Source organism: Vanessa tameamea, chromosome 23 (assembly GCF_037043105.1).
Source record: "Vanessa tameamea isolate UH-Manoa-2023 chromosome 23, ilVanTame1 primary haplotype, whole genome shotgun sequence".
NCBI classification, from domain to species: domain Eukaryota; kingdom Metazoa; phylum Arthropoda; class Insecta; order Lepidoptera; family Nymphalidae; genus Vanessa; species Vanessa tameamea.
Window position 1 is genome coordinate 312332 of NC_087331.1, and position 14518 is coordinate 326849.

Sequence of the window (14518 nt, forward strand, 5' to 3'; positions counted from 1 at the left end):
ACGGACTAATTGATCGCTCGAATCGAACACCAATTATACTGGGATTGGCTTAACCGACACACGACATACAGGGTGGCCGGGACGGATTTATACATTACCGGATAGCTCAGCCATTTGGCTAAATGTACATATCGGGGTCTTATTTTATTCAAAGTCTATTCCAGAGCTACGGCACGTGATAATAACTAACATATAACATATAAGTCGTCTCTTTACATTAATAATTACCTTACTTCTTAAATACTTGTTTAATTATACGCATAATTATACTTGGTGGTTGGGCTTTATGCAAACCCGTCTGGGTAGGTACCGCTCACTCATCAGATATTATGCCCCCAAGCAGCAATACTTGGTATTGTTTTTTTGTGTTCAGGCACAAGGGGCATAATATCTGAGTTCTCTAGGCTGGTGGCGCATATATATCTTCAGATCATGTCATCTAGATGCAATGACGATAGTAAAAGTAGTAACAGCCTGTAAATGACCCACTGCTGGGCTAAGACCTCCTCTCCCTTAGAGGAGAAGCTTTGGAGCTAATTCCAGCAATGCGGATTGGTGGATATAGCTCACTGGGTGTCCTGCTTCTTATTATTTTAAAAAATTCAATATACAACTAGAACAAACAACGACCTGAAAACAATAAAAAGCTATGAACTGTTATTGCTCGTTTAAGTCAGTGACAGTAAATTATTCAATGTATTTGTAAGAGATTTTTTCAACACGTTGTATAGTATCAAATGGGTGGGCTCAATTAGCGCGGGCTGTATCGCAGTCGTTAACGTTTCGGACTTGTTAGAAATATCGTATCAATATGTTTTAGTTTTTTTACAGCGAAACGCTTTATCAAAGTTGGTATTATATTTCTTATATTAATAATAATTATATGAGCTAGGATACGGCTGTGGATCCTAAGGCAGTGGGTCAATCCCCGTTTGAATACAATAATAATTAAATTTATTAAAAACGGACTTCAAAAATTCACTGATAAAATAAATTATGAATAAAAAAGGAGCCTATAAAACAAATCATCACTAATACCTTTATGGTGGTATTTTTTCATAAAATTTAAAGGAGACCGACCGGGAAATACCTTCTGTAACAAATAAAAATTAAAATCAGTTCATAAATGTCGGAGTTCAGAGGTAACAAACTTAGTTGGACGATTCCGAACCCCTGGTTCATCTAAGCTCTTACGTGACTCAAGAACTTGGTTTGAGGTTTTCAAAATGACCAGCCATCAGAGCCTGCGCCAAATATAAAAGTACGCGTAATAAGTGACTGACATTTTTACAAATTATTATCTATAATCGATAAGCCCGTAATGATCGATTATCTAAAGGATTTGTTTAGCGAACATTAATTACCTTTTTATCGCAATCAAAAACCAATAAGTCGTGTCGATAACCCGACATCGTTTATAATATTCAGAGGATCATGTGAGGGGTAATTCAATAAACTGCTTCACCTATACTTACATTACAACGTAACGTGTTTTGTCTGTTTGTCTTTCATTACATAATGTTATCAAATATTCACTGCAAGGAAAGTAAAATATTCCTTATTGTCAAACCATTGGATCAGAAGCCTGTTCCTCTCACTCAACCTTTAAGCCGAAACACAGGAATCACAAGCATTGGTACTGTGTTGTAATAGAGTCATAACTGGGCAATTTCTCTAAGGCTTGACTGGTAAGCTGATAGGGTAAATTCCCGAGGTACCTATTGGGTTCAATTCTTGGGTCAAAATAATAGGCGAGTTTTTCTGGCGAGATATTTTCAATAGTAACGCAGACTTTATAGTTGACATTGTTAAAACTCAAAATTCTGCGAATGCACATACAACGACATACTCCATAATATCATCCCATAACATCATGGTCGCGAGTGCACAGAGACTTCATTTGTGTTTGGGCACACATTTATTATTATACTAAAACATGTCTTACGAGGTTGAATTGTCACTTTAATAGTGACAAAATGGTCGCCATGGCTGGAATCGTTCATGAGGGCATCATTATAGGATTAATAATCTCATTTAATATCAATTTCAAATTACACATTATCTAAACATTATTAGCTTTTATAATAAAATATCGCAAATAAAGTTCGGTTTTATAACTCGTAGATAATGAAAGTTTATTAAATAACTACGGGAACCGACAGCTGTTTTGCTTTGTTATCAGCTTATCAAAAGACACCTGTAATATTAATGGCACGTACGATCTATCGTCTAAATCAGGGCACTTTAAATCTACCTATAGTCAGTAGTTTGATTAATATTCAAAACAATTACAATTGGCCTCATTTTACGCCTCTTAAAACATAATAAATCAACAATAATTTACAAAAAAATACTCCTAATTCCTTATTTATTTATAAATATATTTGGATTTGGATATAAATATAATTGGATTCAAACTCGAGATCTCTGCTACAATTAGTTAAGGAGCTGGGTATCTACTGATAACAGATGACGCCGCTTCAGGGTTACATTGTTATTCTAATATAATTGAAGTCACAGGATATTTAATTTTAAATCGATCAGACCAGTAGATATGCTCAAATCGCTTTAACAACTAAAAACGAACTGTTGATCTTCAAACAGCTGAACATATTTTCTTAAAACACAGGACATTCAATAAAGTTACCTTTCAAACTAAATAAACAACAAAACCGGTTCATCTCTTCAGCTACCATGCCACAGACAGACAAACGCACACACATTAAATCTAATGAAGGAATTCCATCTTTCGAAGTCGCGAAAAGAAGTTAATCATGAAGACTAACAGCGACACCAGTATATTAAAATGGATTACACTTTTCTATTATTTAAACTCGTACTCGTAGATAGTGGTTTACGATATCCAAATAATTGATAATTATCTTGAATAATACAACTCAGGTGCGCCGAGGGTTGCCTGCGAGTGGTTACAGGATACGCACGTGTCATTGTTTGCATAATTTATTTGATTACGAGCTAATGCTGACGTGCGTTACAATGACTTCTATTTGTAAAAAATATATTTTAAGCACACCAAATTTTTTTTTTTTTTAATTTACCCGATACAACTGACGGACTTCGATGAGAGAAACCGTCATACAAGAAACAATCATTTGACAAAGTTACGGCATACAATGTCAAGGAGGATTTGCTGTTCAATTATAAGTAACCTTTTTTTTAAACCACGGAAAATCTCTAAACGGACTCTACAATATTTGGGAGAGGCAGTGTATGTGGAACCATTACGAAATTATATGTCTTATTATTACTATATCTTGAAACGGGCACTGTCATTAATAAAAAAAATACCTACTCTCTGATTCAATTAATGTAATAATATTAATTTTTATTTATTTATTCACAAAATTTTATGTTAACATATTTTCCGTTTCAATAAAAGTCTGAGTACACCTATTCATTTCTATTTTCCAATTCATAATTAATTAAAATTATATGTTTAATCTAATCAATATTTAATTATAGATTTTGTAAATTTATAATCATTCAGTAACAATAGATTTTTTAATAATTATTTTAATTAATTAATTCTCACCGGACCCTTTAAAGGTTCGTTTAATAAAAGCCAATACGAAGTTAATCAAATGAAGCAATGAATACAAAACACATAATTTAGTGCGCTTCCCACGGCACATGTTTGCGCACATTATTTCGAAACCAGTGAGTTTCGCGAGAAAAATTAATGAATGTGCGAGACCAAAGTGCACTTTACTTATCAATGACGATAAACAAAGAGTTTTATTGTAATAAATATTTTACTTGGTAAGGTATTGTGCTGTCCGGGTGGATACTACCGACTCATCACATTACACACCCCCAAACATTAAGAAAAAGTTAAAAATTCAAACGGCTCCACCCATTATCAGGTGGCCGAAAACCCGTCCAACTATGCTCTAAAAAAAAATTGCAATTTAAGTCTGGATAAGAACCGATTTTTCACGGGGTCCATTTGTATTAACGACACATACCGCGCTCGGTTGTGAAAAAAAAAACAATGTGAGAAAATTTGCGTTTATTGGATGAAATTCTGTCAAAGTGCTGATAAAAATAAAAGATCATGATCGAGCTCGAGGTCGTTCCATTAGAGATTCCTGTGTTTGTGTGGACGAGAAGATAATGATGAGGTGCAAGCAAGCATTGGAGCAGCATGGTGCTATAAGTTATAGACCTCCTCCAGTTAATAGGGGGAGGCTCCCTATGACAAGCAGTGGGTCCAAGGTACAGAAAGCATACATTATTTAACTTACAATATTTGTTTGTCTGTTAGTTTTAATCGGTCAAATCTGGCAAGCTGAATCACCGTTCCCTATTATCCTATGGATCTGAAGCTTTAATATATCCAATGGCAACACGGAGTTCGCTGGTTTAGTTCCGATAGCAACGTCTTTTTTTGTCAAGCATGACATGATTCTTTACGCAGTATTTGCTCCAGACGAAGAAACTCTTTAACGGTCAACAGTATTGTACGTCAACATTTCATATTAGTATATAATTTGGTCTACGTTTTAAGTAGAAAGTTTACGGTCAGCGCCAAGATGCCGACCGAGCGACCGACGCGGAATAGAGCAGGTTTGGTTTGTAACCTATTGTTAATTATTTGATAAATTAACTATTTAAACCTTAATATACCGCGTCGTAAATTCCAAAATACCTGGCACACACCTAGATCATACAAGTATAGACTTCAAGTTTTATTATAAAATGCAAGCTAGTATTTTGCGGATAGTGAGTAAATTTCGGAGTTGGTTGGTAAACAGAGTAAGAAACCATAATATATAGCATACCAATAAAACATTGAACATTACCTTTTGCTAATGTTTTCGCAAGGATATTGGATGTTTTGATAAGGATCAATTGAACTTGTTTTGCTGTTCTTTTTATTGAGATATGTAATTTGTTATCACCACCGATAGACTAGTATTGTAAGAATAGTACTGTAAGATATATTAACCGTCCCTTACTAACTACTACTAACTATGACATTATGTGTTATGCCTGTATCACTCACCCTTCAAACGGGAACACAACAATACTATGAATTGCTTCCCAAACGGGTTCATACAAAGTCCTACCAAGCAATAGTTTTGTATAAGTGGCTAGAATTGAAGAAACGTGTACGATGTCGAGGTGTAAATTAATCACCAATATCGTTTAGAGGAGCGCTAAGCGCGGCGAGCTCTGATCTGTGTCTATCGCTTCTGGTCGACTAATGGTATGACTTACACTGCGCTGAAACAACACGTTTCTTGACGTGATTTTTTTAATGAGATATAAAATTATAGGTCAAATTTGATCATAACATTTTATATGTTGGAGTAAAATGCTTCTGACGAATAATTATTTAAGTTCAATACGTGGAAAATAAATCATGTTTGAAATTGATTTTTAATTTTCTATTCATATTATTTAAGTGATTGTGTTTAATTTCCAATTAATTACAATTGATTTCAAATTTGGTTTCACCCAAATAATATTGACAAATTTGAAAAATTTATTATATTTTGTTTATGACACAAGGAACTTGAAGTCTTTGTCTTTGCTTCCATCAGAATTAACCAATAGAAATAAGTAATCCTACCACCTGCCCACCAACCTTCTTTTATTTATTTAAATTACTGTACAAAAAATGAACTGCCCTTAAAAAAATATATAATTGTTTAAAGAAAAATATTTATCATAAGTTTATTCATCGTTGTGTACGTTGCGCCTTTCGACCGGTGTAAAGAAGGGTACAAATCGCTGTATAAACTTAATATCGGGCAAATTGCCGGCGCCGGGGAGCGGGCGTGTACGGGAGCCCCGGGCGGGAGCTGGGGGCCCGGGGGACGAGGGGGTCGACAAACATCTGGAGCTTTTATTGCGATGATCGTATATTGATTCCACTCATAAGCGGCTGTCGCAAGATAATTTCATCTGTGGGCGACCGGCGACCGGGTTCGACATTTATTAGTTTATTCAGAGCGATTTGTGAGCTTATTGTACGTCATACACCTACTCTTGTACGCCTTCCATGTGCCTAATGCCCTTACGCTTAGAGTTTGTTTTACAATGGCGACCCGGAGTTCACTGTATCATTCCGTGTGGATACAGCAGGGACAGAGATGAGGTTTATTAAAAGGGTAGAAAAACTCTGGTTGTTTGCGCACGCGCTCCGAAAACAAATTAGTTTTATGAGAGCGTGATTATCCGCATTAGAGGACTGTTTAAAATATTTTATGAAGCTTTTTCTTGTAAATAAAAATCGACTTGATTAATATTTTATTGATATGTGTATATTAAGTTCTGGGAAAGAGTAACTATTGAGTTTCTTGCCGGTTTCTTTTGTTAAAGTTTAATTTCGAATCGGTGGTAGATTTACATTTAAGACGAGCTTATTAAAATAAATTTAAATTTGTTGCATCTCACGAGCAAATATTACTATTTTAAATCCGACTCTGTATTTTCATATTATCAAAAAAAATATCGATAGATTTTTAGGAAAAGATAAACTTTTAAACTGTATGGTATAATACATTATATACATCACAAAATAATATACACAACACTAAGTTGTTGTCTAAGTCCATTATGGAATACAATCTCATACTCTCATACATTTAAGAAGACCATTCTTGACTATGTATATATAAGGAAAAATATATATAATACGCAATATAATTATGTACATACAAAGTCAATCTCTTATGACTAACCGATCTTTTAACAGTCGCTGCCCCCCATATAATCATCTATAATATTTATTTACAACATCCAACATAAGTAACAATAGCTACAATATATAAAACATATGTATAACATATAGGGTACTGATATTGATACCAGTTGTCGTTCTCAGCTTCACTCGCGTTTAGGTTGGTCGTTAGGCATAATAAAAGCTTGCTCTATACAAAATTTCATCAATTTCGGTTCAGTGATTTTGCCGTGAAAAAGTAGCACAAGACAAACAGAGTTAGTTTCGCTTTTATAATATTTGTATCGACAAATCAATATTAATATTGAAATTGTTACTCAATATTTTCGTTTTTATAACGTCTGCATAACATCATAAGTCAAACTCACACGGTAGGACTTTTACAGATACAAATTAAGAATTTATTATACTGGTCCTCATTTATATAAGGAAAATACTACTTGTATAAACCCTTGCGTTTAATAAAAATATTGTCAACAGCCACAAAGGTTCCAAAATTCGATAATATAACAGTTTGAAAATAGTATACGGTGTCGTGGAATCGGACATTAAAAATACGCGTTGTCAATCGGGCGGTTAAAACACCACGAGGAAGGCTGTCGCAATTCGCAGACATTTTAGAGTGAAAAATTCCACATAACCCGATTCCCCCACACCGCAAGTAATTCCGTGCGCAAAAAGGATAAGTATAATTTAATAATATCTAATGAATTATTTGAAAATAAAAGAATGCTTGGCGAGAAAATTTTATTTATTTTATTGTAATTGGGCCACAAACAACACTCACACGTCAATGTCACGGAGCACAGAGTAAATAAAACGAAAAGTCCAGAAAAAAATAGCGAAATTCAAATTATGATTAAAACAAAATCATCTGAGGTATATGACCAAGGGAATAATTAAACTATATGAAACATAAATCAAAGTTCAATATTAATAATGTATGGCAAACTTTGAAATTAAACGTATCAAGGCTAGCTCCACCCCCCCTGCGATATTTATCTCGTTAAATATATAATACTTCCGATTTACTGTATTAATGTATAAATGATATGTTTATTTAATGAACCATATTAAAATTTTATAAAATACAAAGAGAATCATATCAAGTAATTTGACGTAACTAAAGTTTATGTTAACAAAATTGATAGAAGATATTATTTTTTTTAAGTCTTTACTTCTGTATTGTTTGAATGCAGTCATTTCTGGACCTCGTCTCGTAACTACTAGTCGGAAATGGTTAATTATTTTAGCATTTGAAAGCCATATTGTGAGCAAAGATTATTTAATCACGCTGTCATACAGGGAGCAGCTAGTAACAAATAAACATATCGTCAGTGTAAAAGAAGAAATACTCAACCGCCAAAAAAGTACTTTTGAGAAATGAAATTTAATAACATAACTTTAAGCTTAATTTCTAAAAAAAACAATATTGGCGGTTCAGCATTTCTTTTTTTTTTCCACTCACGATATATTTACGACATTCCATATGTTGCTCTCCTATAACACGAACAGTATATTTTAACGACTTCTCTGAATCATAACACAGCGATACTTCTTTATTTTAATAAAATAAAATAAATTAAGCGTTAATATCTCATGGCTCATGTACAATATTGCATAAGAATCCGACTAAATCGAACGTCAAACAACATCCCAACATCCCAATATACAGATATAATAAAATTAAATTATAATATTGTATGATTTTATTAATATAATATGTATATCAAATGCGTAATGTATTATTTTATACATCAAATAATCTTAAGCGTTCGTGACTAGTGTATTGCAAACTCAAGGGTAGAACGGATAATTTAACGAGATGATAGCAATATCTCGGTAATTAAGCGAAGCAACAATGCTGATGTCACGGCCAGGCCGCGCCCGCCCCCGGAGCGCCCAGCCTCCGCGTAAGACCAACGCCACACAAGCTTACAAATAAGAACCTATATGTTATGGCATCGTATTTTTTTCAATTATATGTGTGTGTGTGTGTGTGTGTAATAAACTGTAACCACCAACAAACGTAAATAAACTAATAAATATTAACTCTTCGGTATGGGAACAAAGATGTTAAGTGAAACAAAATATACTATAGTTTTTATTTATCTTAAAATTAATTAATTTATAATATACGTCATTAACTTGATATTATTAATGCAAAGCAACCTTGGTATATCAACCCTGGTGCATTGACTAATACTCGTCAGATTACTCGAGCGAATATAAGTCCATACTCGTAAAAATGTTGCGTTATCAAACTGTATATCAAAATGGCCGTTAGTGTGACCGCAGCATTATCTAGATCTACTTAGCGCTGTAATTACATTTTTCTGGCTGATGAGGCGTGCGTTTGACTCGGATTGCTATCAACAATAACTAGATGGCAGATCCGTCCTGTCTCCATTCTTCACAGCCTTATTGTTCAATGCTATATTTTTAAATTTTCAATATTATAAAATTAAAACGATACTAGTAGTACAAGTTTTATATATATATATGTTCATATGCACGACTTTTGCTTACAAGTAACGATGTGTATCATTTTTTTTATGTTATGGACCCGATATTATGGTCACCTCTGAAAGAAATATTAACCTTTCCATAAATTACTATATGCCAACCAATCTTGGGAACTTACGTATCGTCTCCTTTGCCTGTAGTTACACTGGCTCACTCACCCATACCGGAACATCTAAATATCTGATAAATGGCCGATACCTATTCAGAGACAGGCTTGAACAAAGATGATGAAAAGTTCCACACTCGGGCCCGTCGCCGACTCATTCCCCAGGGCTCAATAAGAGCAGGAACATCAATGGTGGCAAGAGCTCTTCTATTACCTACCTGAACTAACACACTGGACAAGAGAGACCATGTAATCCGGAAGTGTCCACCTCCTTTCCACACGGGCTTAAAGCTCAGCTGTGTTCCGAGTCGGAAACATTCATTACCTAAAAGAGCCCCAAGATTTTTATGGGATAATGTATGCAACCAGTGACCTGACTCTTTAGTTGATAACGCTAGAAGCCTTATTTTTGGTCCTTGCTAAATTTTGTTATAGTATATATTTGGTACCCAACCGTCCTACGACACCTATATTTTTTTGAGTGCTGTATGAAAAGATAGATCAGATATCATTTAGAGTTATCCATTTTTCTTACTGCAAGCTTTGCTGATAGAATTAACGGCTGAATCACAAAGACGCAAACGTTTATTATCCATATTAAAACACGCGGACGAAGGATCTCGAAAGCTGATATTTTTATATAATTTGCATTAGAAATACATTAAATAAGTTAAAAAACATTACACACACTACGTTTAACACACGCACACATATTAAATATAATTAATATGAAATATTCACAGCTTACGTCCACACCGCTAATAAAAACACACGTCATGTCAAAGTTAAAAATCTATAAAAAAATATATTTAGTAATGCAAGGTATCGTCCGAATAAGCCTTAGTTTTATATCTTTCGAATGAAATGAATGTTTCGACCAGTGAGCAGTAACATCATTAAACAGTATTGCAATTGCGATTATATAAATTAATTTAATTTAATTAAGACTATTCTGTAGCAATAGATGACTCTGTTGTCAGAAACCAAAAAGAAACAAGCAAATATATATATATATTTGTGTTTTAGCAATATAATATAGATAGGTATATACTTTATCGAGGGAGGCTATATCTATAAATTAATAAAACAATATCAGCCTCAATGGTAATTCAGTTAACCGGTTTCAAATATGCCGATTAATTTTAGCTATCGCTGTAATAGTTTGATATTTAATTTCGAAAACATTTCTCGTCGCTTGTTTGAAGTTATGAATGTAATTTAATATCTGTAACCGCAATAACTCTAGTTAAATTAACTCCCTTGTTTACCAAACTGAGCGGGTCGTAATGCGGTGACTGCCCGCCAATTACACTACTCCCCCCACTAGCCCCCACCACTCGCCGGGAGGGGGTAATAGCTTAAGAAGATTAGGTAAAGCGATCTGAGATTAAGATGCGGATAAACTTTCGTAATATATTTTGTAGATAACTTAATGTATGTTAAATCTCCTTTTATATTGAACAGCTTAAGTCATTAACAACTTGACTTAAAATATTCTCGATAAAGTATTAAATGTAAGGTACATGCAATTCAAAAAGTTATTAGGATTTTACATCCAAAAATTCTCAGTAGCAACCCGGAGTCTGGTGGTAGGTTCGGTATTTGTTTAGGTTTAAGTGTTTACAATCCCATTCCTCGGCAATCATGTTGGACATTGGTCCTGCGCCTAAACCCTTTTCGGTTCAGTTGATTATTAGTAGAGACTAATTAATTGCATCCATAAGAAGCCACGGGACGTTAGGTACAATTAAAAATACAGTTTAATTTTGCAGGAGTGCATCATCACAAACAGAATAGCCACTCACCTTATGTTGGCAAACTAAAAACCATAACAAATAACAAGAAAAATGACTAATAGCTATAATTAGTTTTGGACGCTACTCAATTTTTTTATATGAAAACGGATAAAATCTTATGTTTGTTTTCAAGTCACGTGTGTTATATACAATAATAATAATAATTTTCTCTCGTTTTTGCGACCACTGGATTGATGATTGATTTTTTATTCTTAATGTTTAGGTGTGTTTTTGTTAGTGTAATAATAAACTTCAACATATTTTTGTCATTTCGCCAATTATATATAGTTCACTACTGAACATAACTCTGTTCCAAAGTGTGCCAAAATAACAGATTATCTGCCTTCCGCATCCAGTCGGGTCCACCTTCACCGTCACCGTTCTTCAAGTCGTCGGTCCACCTAATTGGAGGGTTTACTACGCTGCATTTGACGATTCGCGGTCTCCACTCTAGGATTTATTAACTCCAACAGCTCCAAGCTCCAACAGAAGTTCGCAAATGAATGATATTTATTCCATTTACTTTCCAGGTTCAGATGATTACAAAGGTATATATATAAATATAAATTATGTCCTTGTGTATATATATATGTATTAATATCAAATCGCTTCTGATGGTCCTGATATTAGCGAATATGAACAAACATACAAAGACTTCAGCTTTATAATTGTGATAACACTATGACTCATAAGCAGTGGCGGACCCAAGATTGCTGTTACGGAATAGCTCTTTTTGCTAGCAGTACTTATATTATTTCCCTTACATTAAGCTGGAGGGGGGTATATTGGGGAACATATAAAAATCACGCACCATTTTTTGTTTTGCTTTGGGTAGTTTAATGGTTTCTAAAAAGCTTATTAAAGTTAACTTTAACATTTATAACGGAAGAACACAGATACTTTTGAGGAAAATGTAACTCCTTAGACTCGACGACACGTCCCTCCCCTGAATTCACCACTGCTCAAAAGGGTGAAATTCTGGTAGAATGTATATTTCCCTGTTTCTTCTTGCAAATAATGCTAGATTACCAGTAACAAATCATGTTATTTCATTATAAATATAAATTGAAAGAAGTCATCATTTGTGTTGATATGGATTGCCAACTTACTAATCCTTCTAATGTACTTTTAGCTTTATAATGTTTGTTGGTTGACAAAGTCAGAATAATAATTCCTAAATTTGATAGGTATACTATTTTTTTCCCCAAATCGAAATATTCTTGTGCGCTGTGAATGGAAAAAAGACCTGTACATATTTCAATAGTCCTAAATGGGACTACAGACTGAGTCTATTCTTTGTACAGCCCATATCGAGCACTTTTAAAACACGCGAACGTATAGAAATCGTCACGTTGACTTTTGACTATATATTTCTACAGCATCTTGGTCCTTATGACCTCCGCAATAAGGGTCGATATCACGCGAATGATATAGTAGATTTGGTGGAGGATACAACGGGTAAGTGGGCTTAGCCCCGCGCCCAATTTTTCCCAAATTAATCTTTCTTCAAACACTCGCCTTCTTTGTTAAGAGACGCAAATTTAATCTTGTGCTGATCGCGAACATACTGATGGGGGAGGGACGAGAGGGAGGTCTTAAACAATGCTCTAGATTATAATGGACAGCGATGAAGGAATCGATAGGGCTTCATGCGATTGTACGACGCGTGTTGGCAAATAATGGACTTGAAGTGGCTTCATTGTACACTCATGTAATGGCGAATTATGAATGTTTTGGGATTTTTTTATGATTATTTTATACGTTACTGTAGCGTACACCTGTGTGTCGTTACGTGATGTTATAAAATGATAACCTTCCTCAATTAATGGGCATATCTTTTTCAGATCGGACTGATCAACATCTCGAGATCAGCGCGTTCAGTCAAACAAACAATCCAACTTTTTTAGTAAAAGCACTATAGGATAAAATCTTACTACAAACCAAGTTATATGGCTGTTTGTATTATAATTTAATATATTATATTCTTTATTTTATTGTACTTTAATTATATACAATAATCTGTTTCTTTTTTCGTGTAAAATGAAAATCTTTTTGTTCAATATTTAAAAAAAAAATTTCATTGCGAAGCGTAGCATACGGCGATGGTTTTGTTAAAGGAAATATATTTTGTGAAGTATAGGTAACTTACCTTCTCGAAGCATAGACTGCTTCGTAGATTTTGTATGATTTTATTGTCTATATTAAATAGCACAGAATCCTTGACCTATCTACACAATTGTTCAACATTATCTTACCCACAATAGTGTTCATTTAAATATATTAAAAAATTGTATTATTTACAATTTAATCATGATTTGTTTAAATGTTACAGGAAAAAAAAACATTTTGACGGAAATCAGGGCACCCGAAAACGGTGAAGCAAAAATTAATGTTATAGTTTGAGCCATCTGTGTATACTATGCAAGTTTAACTGTTCTGTTATACTGAGGTACTAAGTTACTTATTTGCCAAACGTGATGCCTTTAGTTTCTGAATCCAAAATGGTGGACATTACTTTTATCAAATAAAAGTATTAAATAAATGGTGTACATTCAGAGGTTTCGAAAATATATAATTTAATCAAAATCAAAATATTCTTTATTCAAGTTCACACAGGTTCACAGAAGCACTTTTGAATCGTCATGTTAGTGTTGAATTAAGTGTAAAGGAAAATAGATTAACATATGTCAGTTTTAGTTCTTACACGTTAGACTATTTTTGTAGGTACATTGAGTCAATACAGGGGTCAGTCAATAATAAAAGTCATATAAATTTCTCATCTAGTTTATTAACTACGGCGACAATATTGCAAACTCTCTACACTACACCTCGATAAATAGACTCTACGCGTACATACTTTAGCCTAGTAGTTGTTTATCATTACTATACACACACACATCGATAGTCTCTCAGCTTTAAACGACTTTCTATAAGGGATGTTTATTATCAACGAATATCATACGATACGATATGCATGTACAATATGCACTCCTTATCATTAATTCATGAACAAAAAAATTCAACAAACAATTCTATTTTTCTGTCAATTTTAAAAAAATCATTACAAATTATAGTCGATATGACCCAGTGGTTAAAACAGGTCATGAAAATGATATTAACGGAGGGTTCTAATAATTTTTATTTGTTGTTTTATATTATTAGTTTTCGGCATTAGAGAACACTGTGAGGAAACCTGCGTTTTCATGATATTCTAACACGTGTTATTTGTTCAAATCTAGTCTTCAATGAGAGATAATTATAACATACTGTTAATACTTAAATCTTTAAATGAAAGTGATAATTACTTTTACAATATACAATATTTACAATAAAACTTAATAACTAAACTTATATGATATTTTACACATTATTTAACACTCG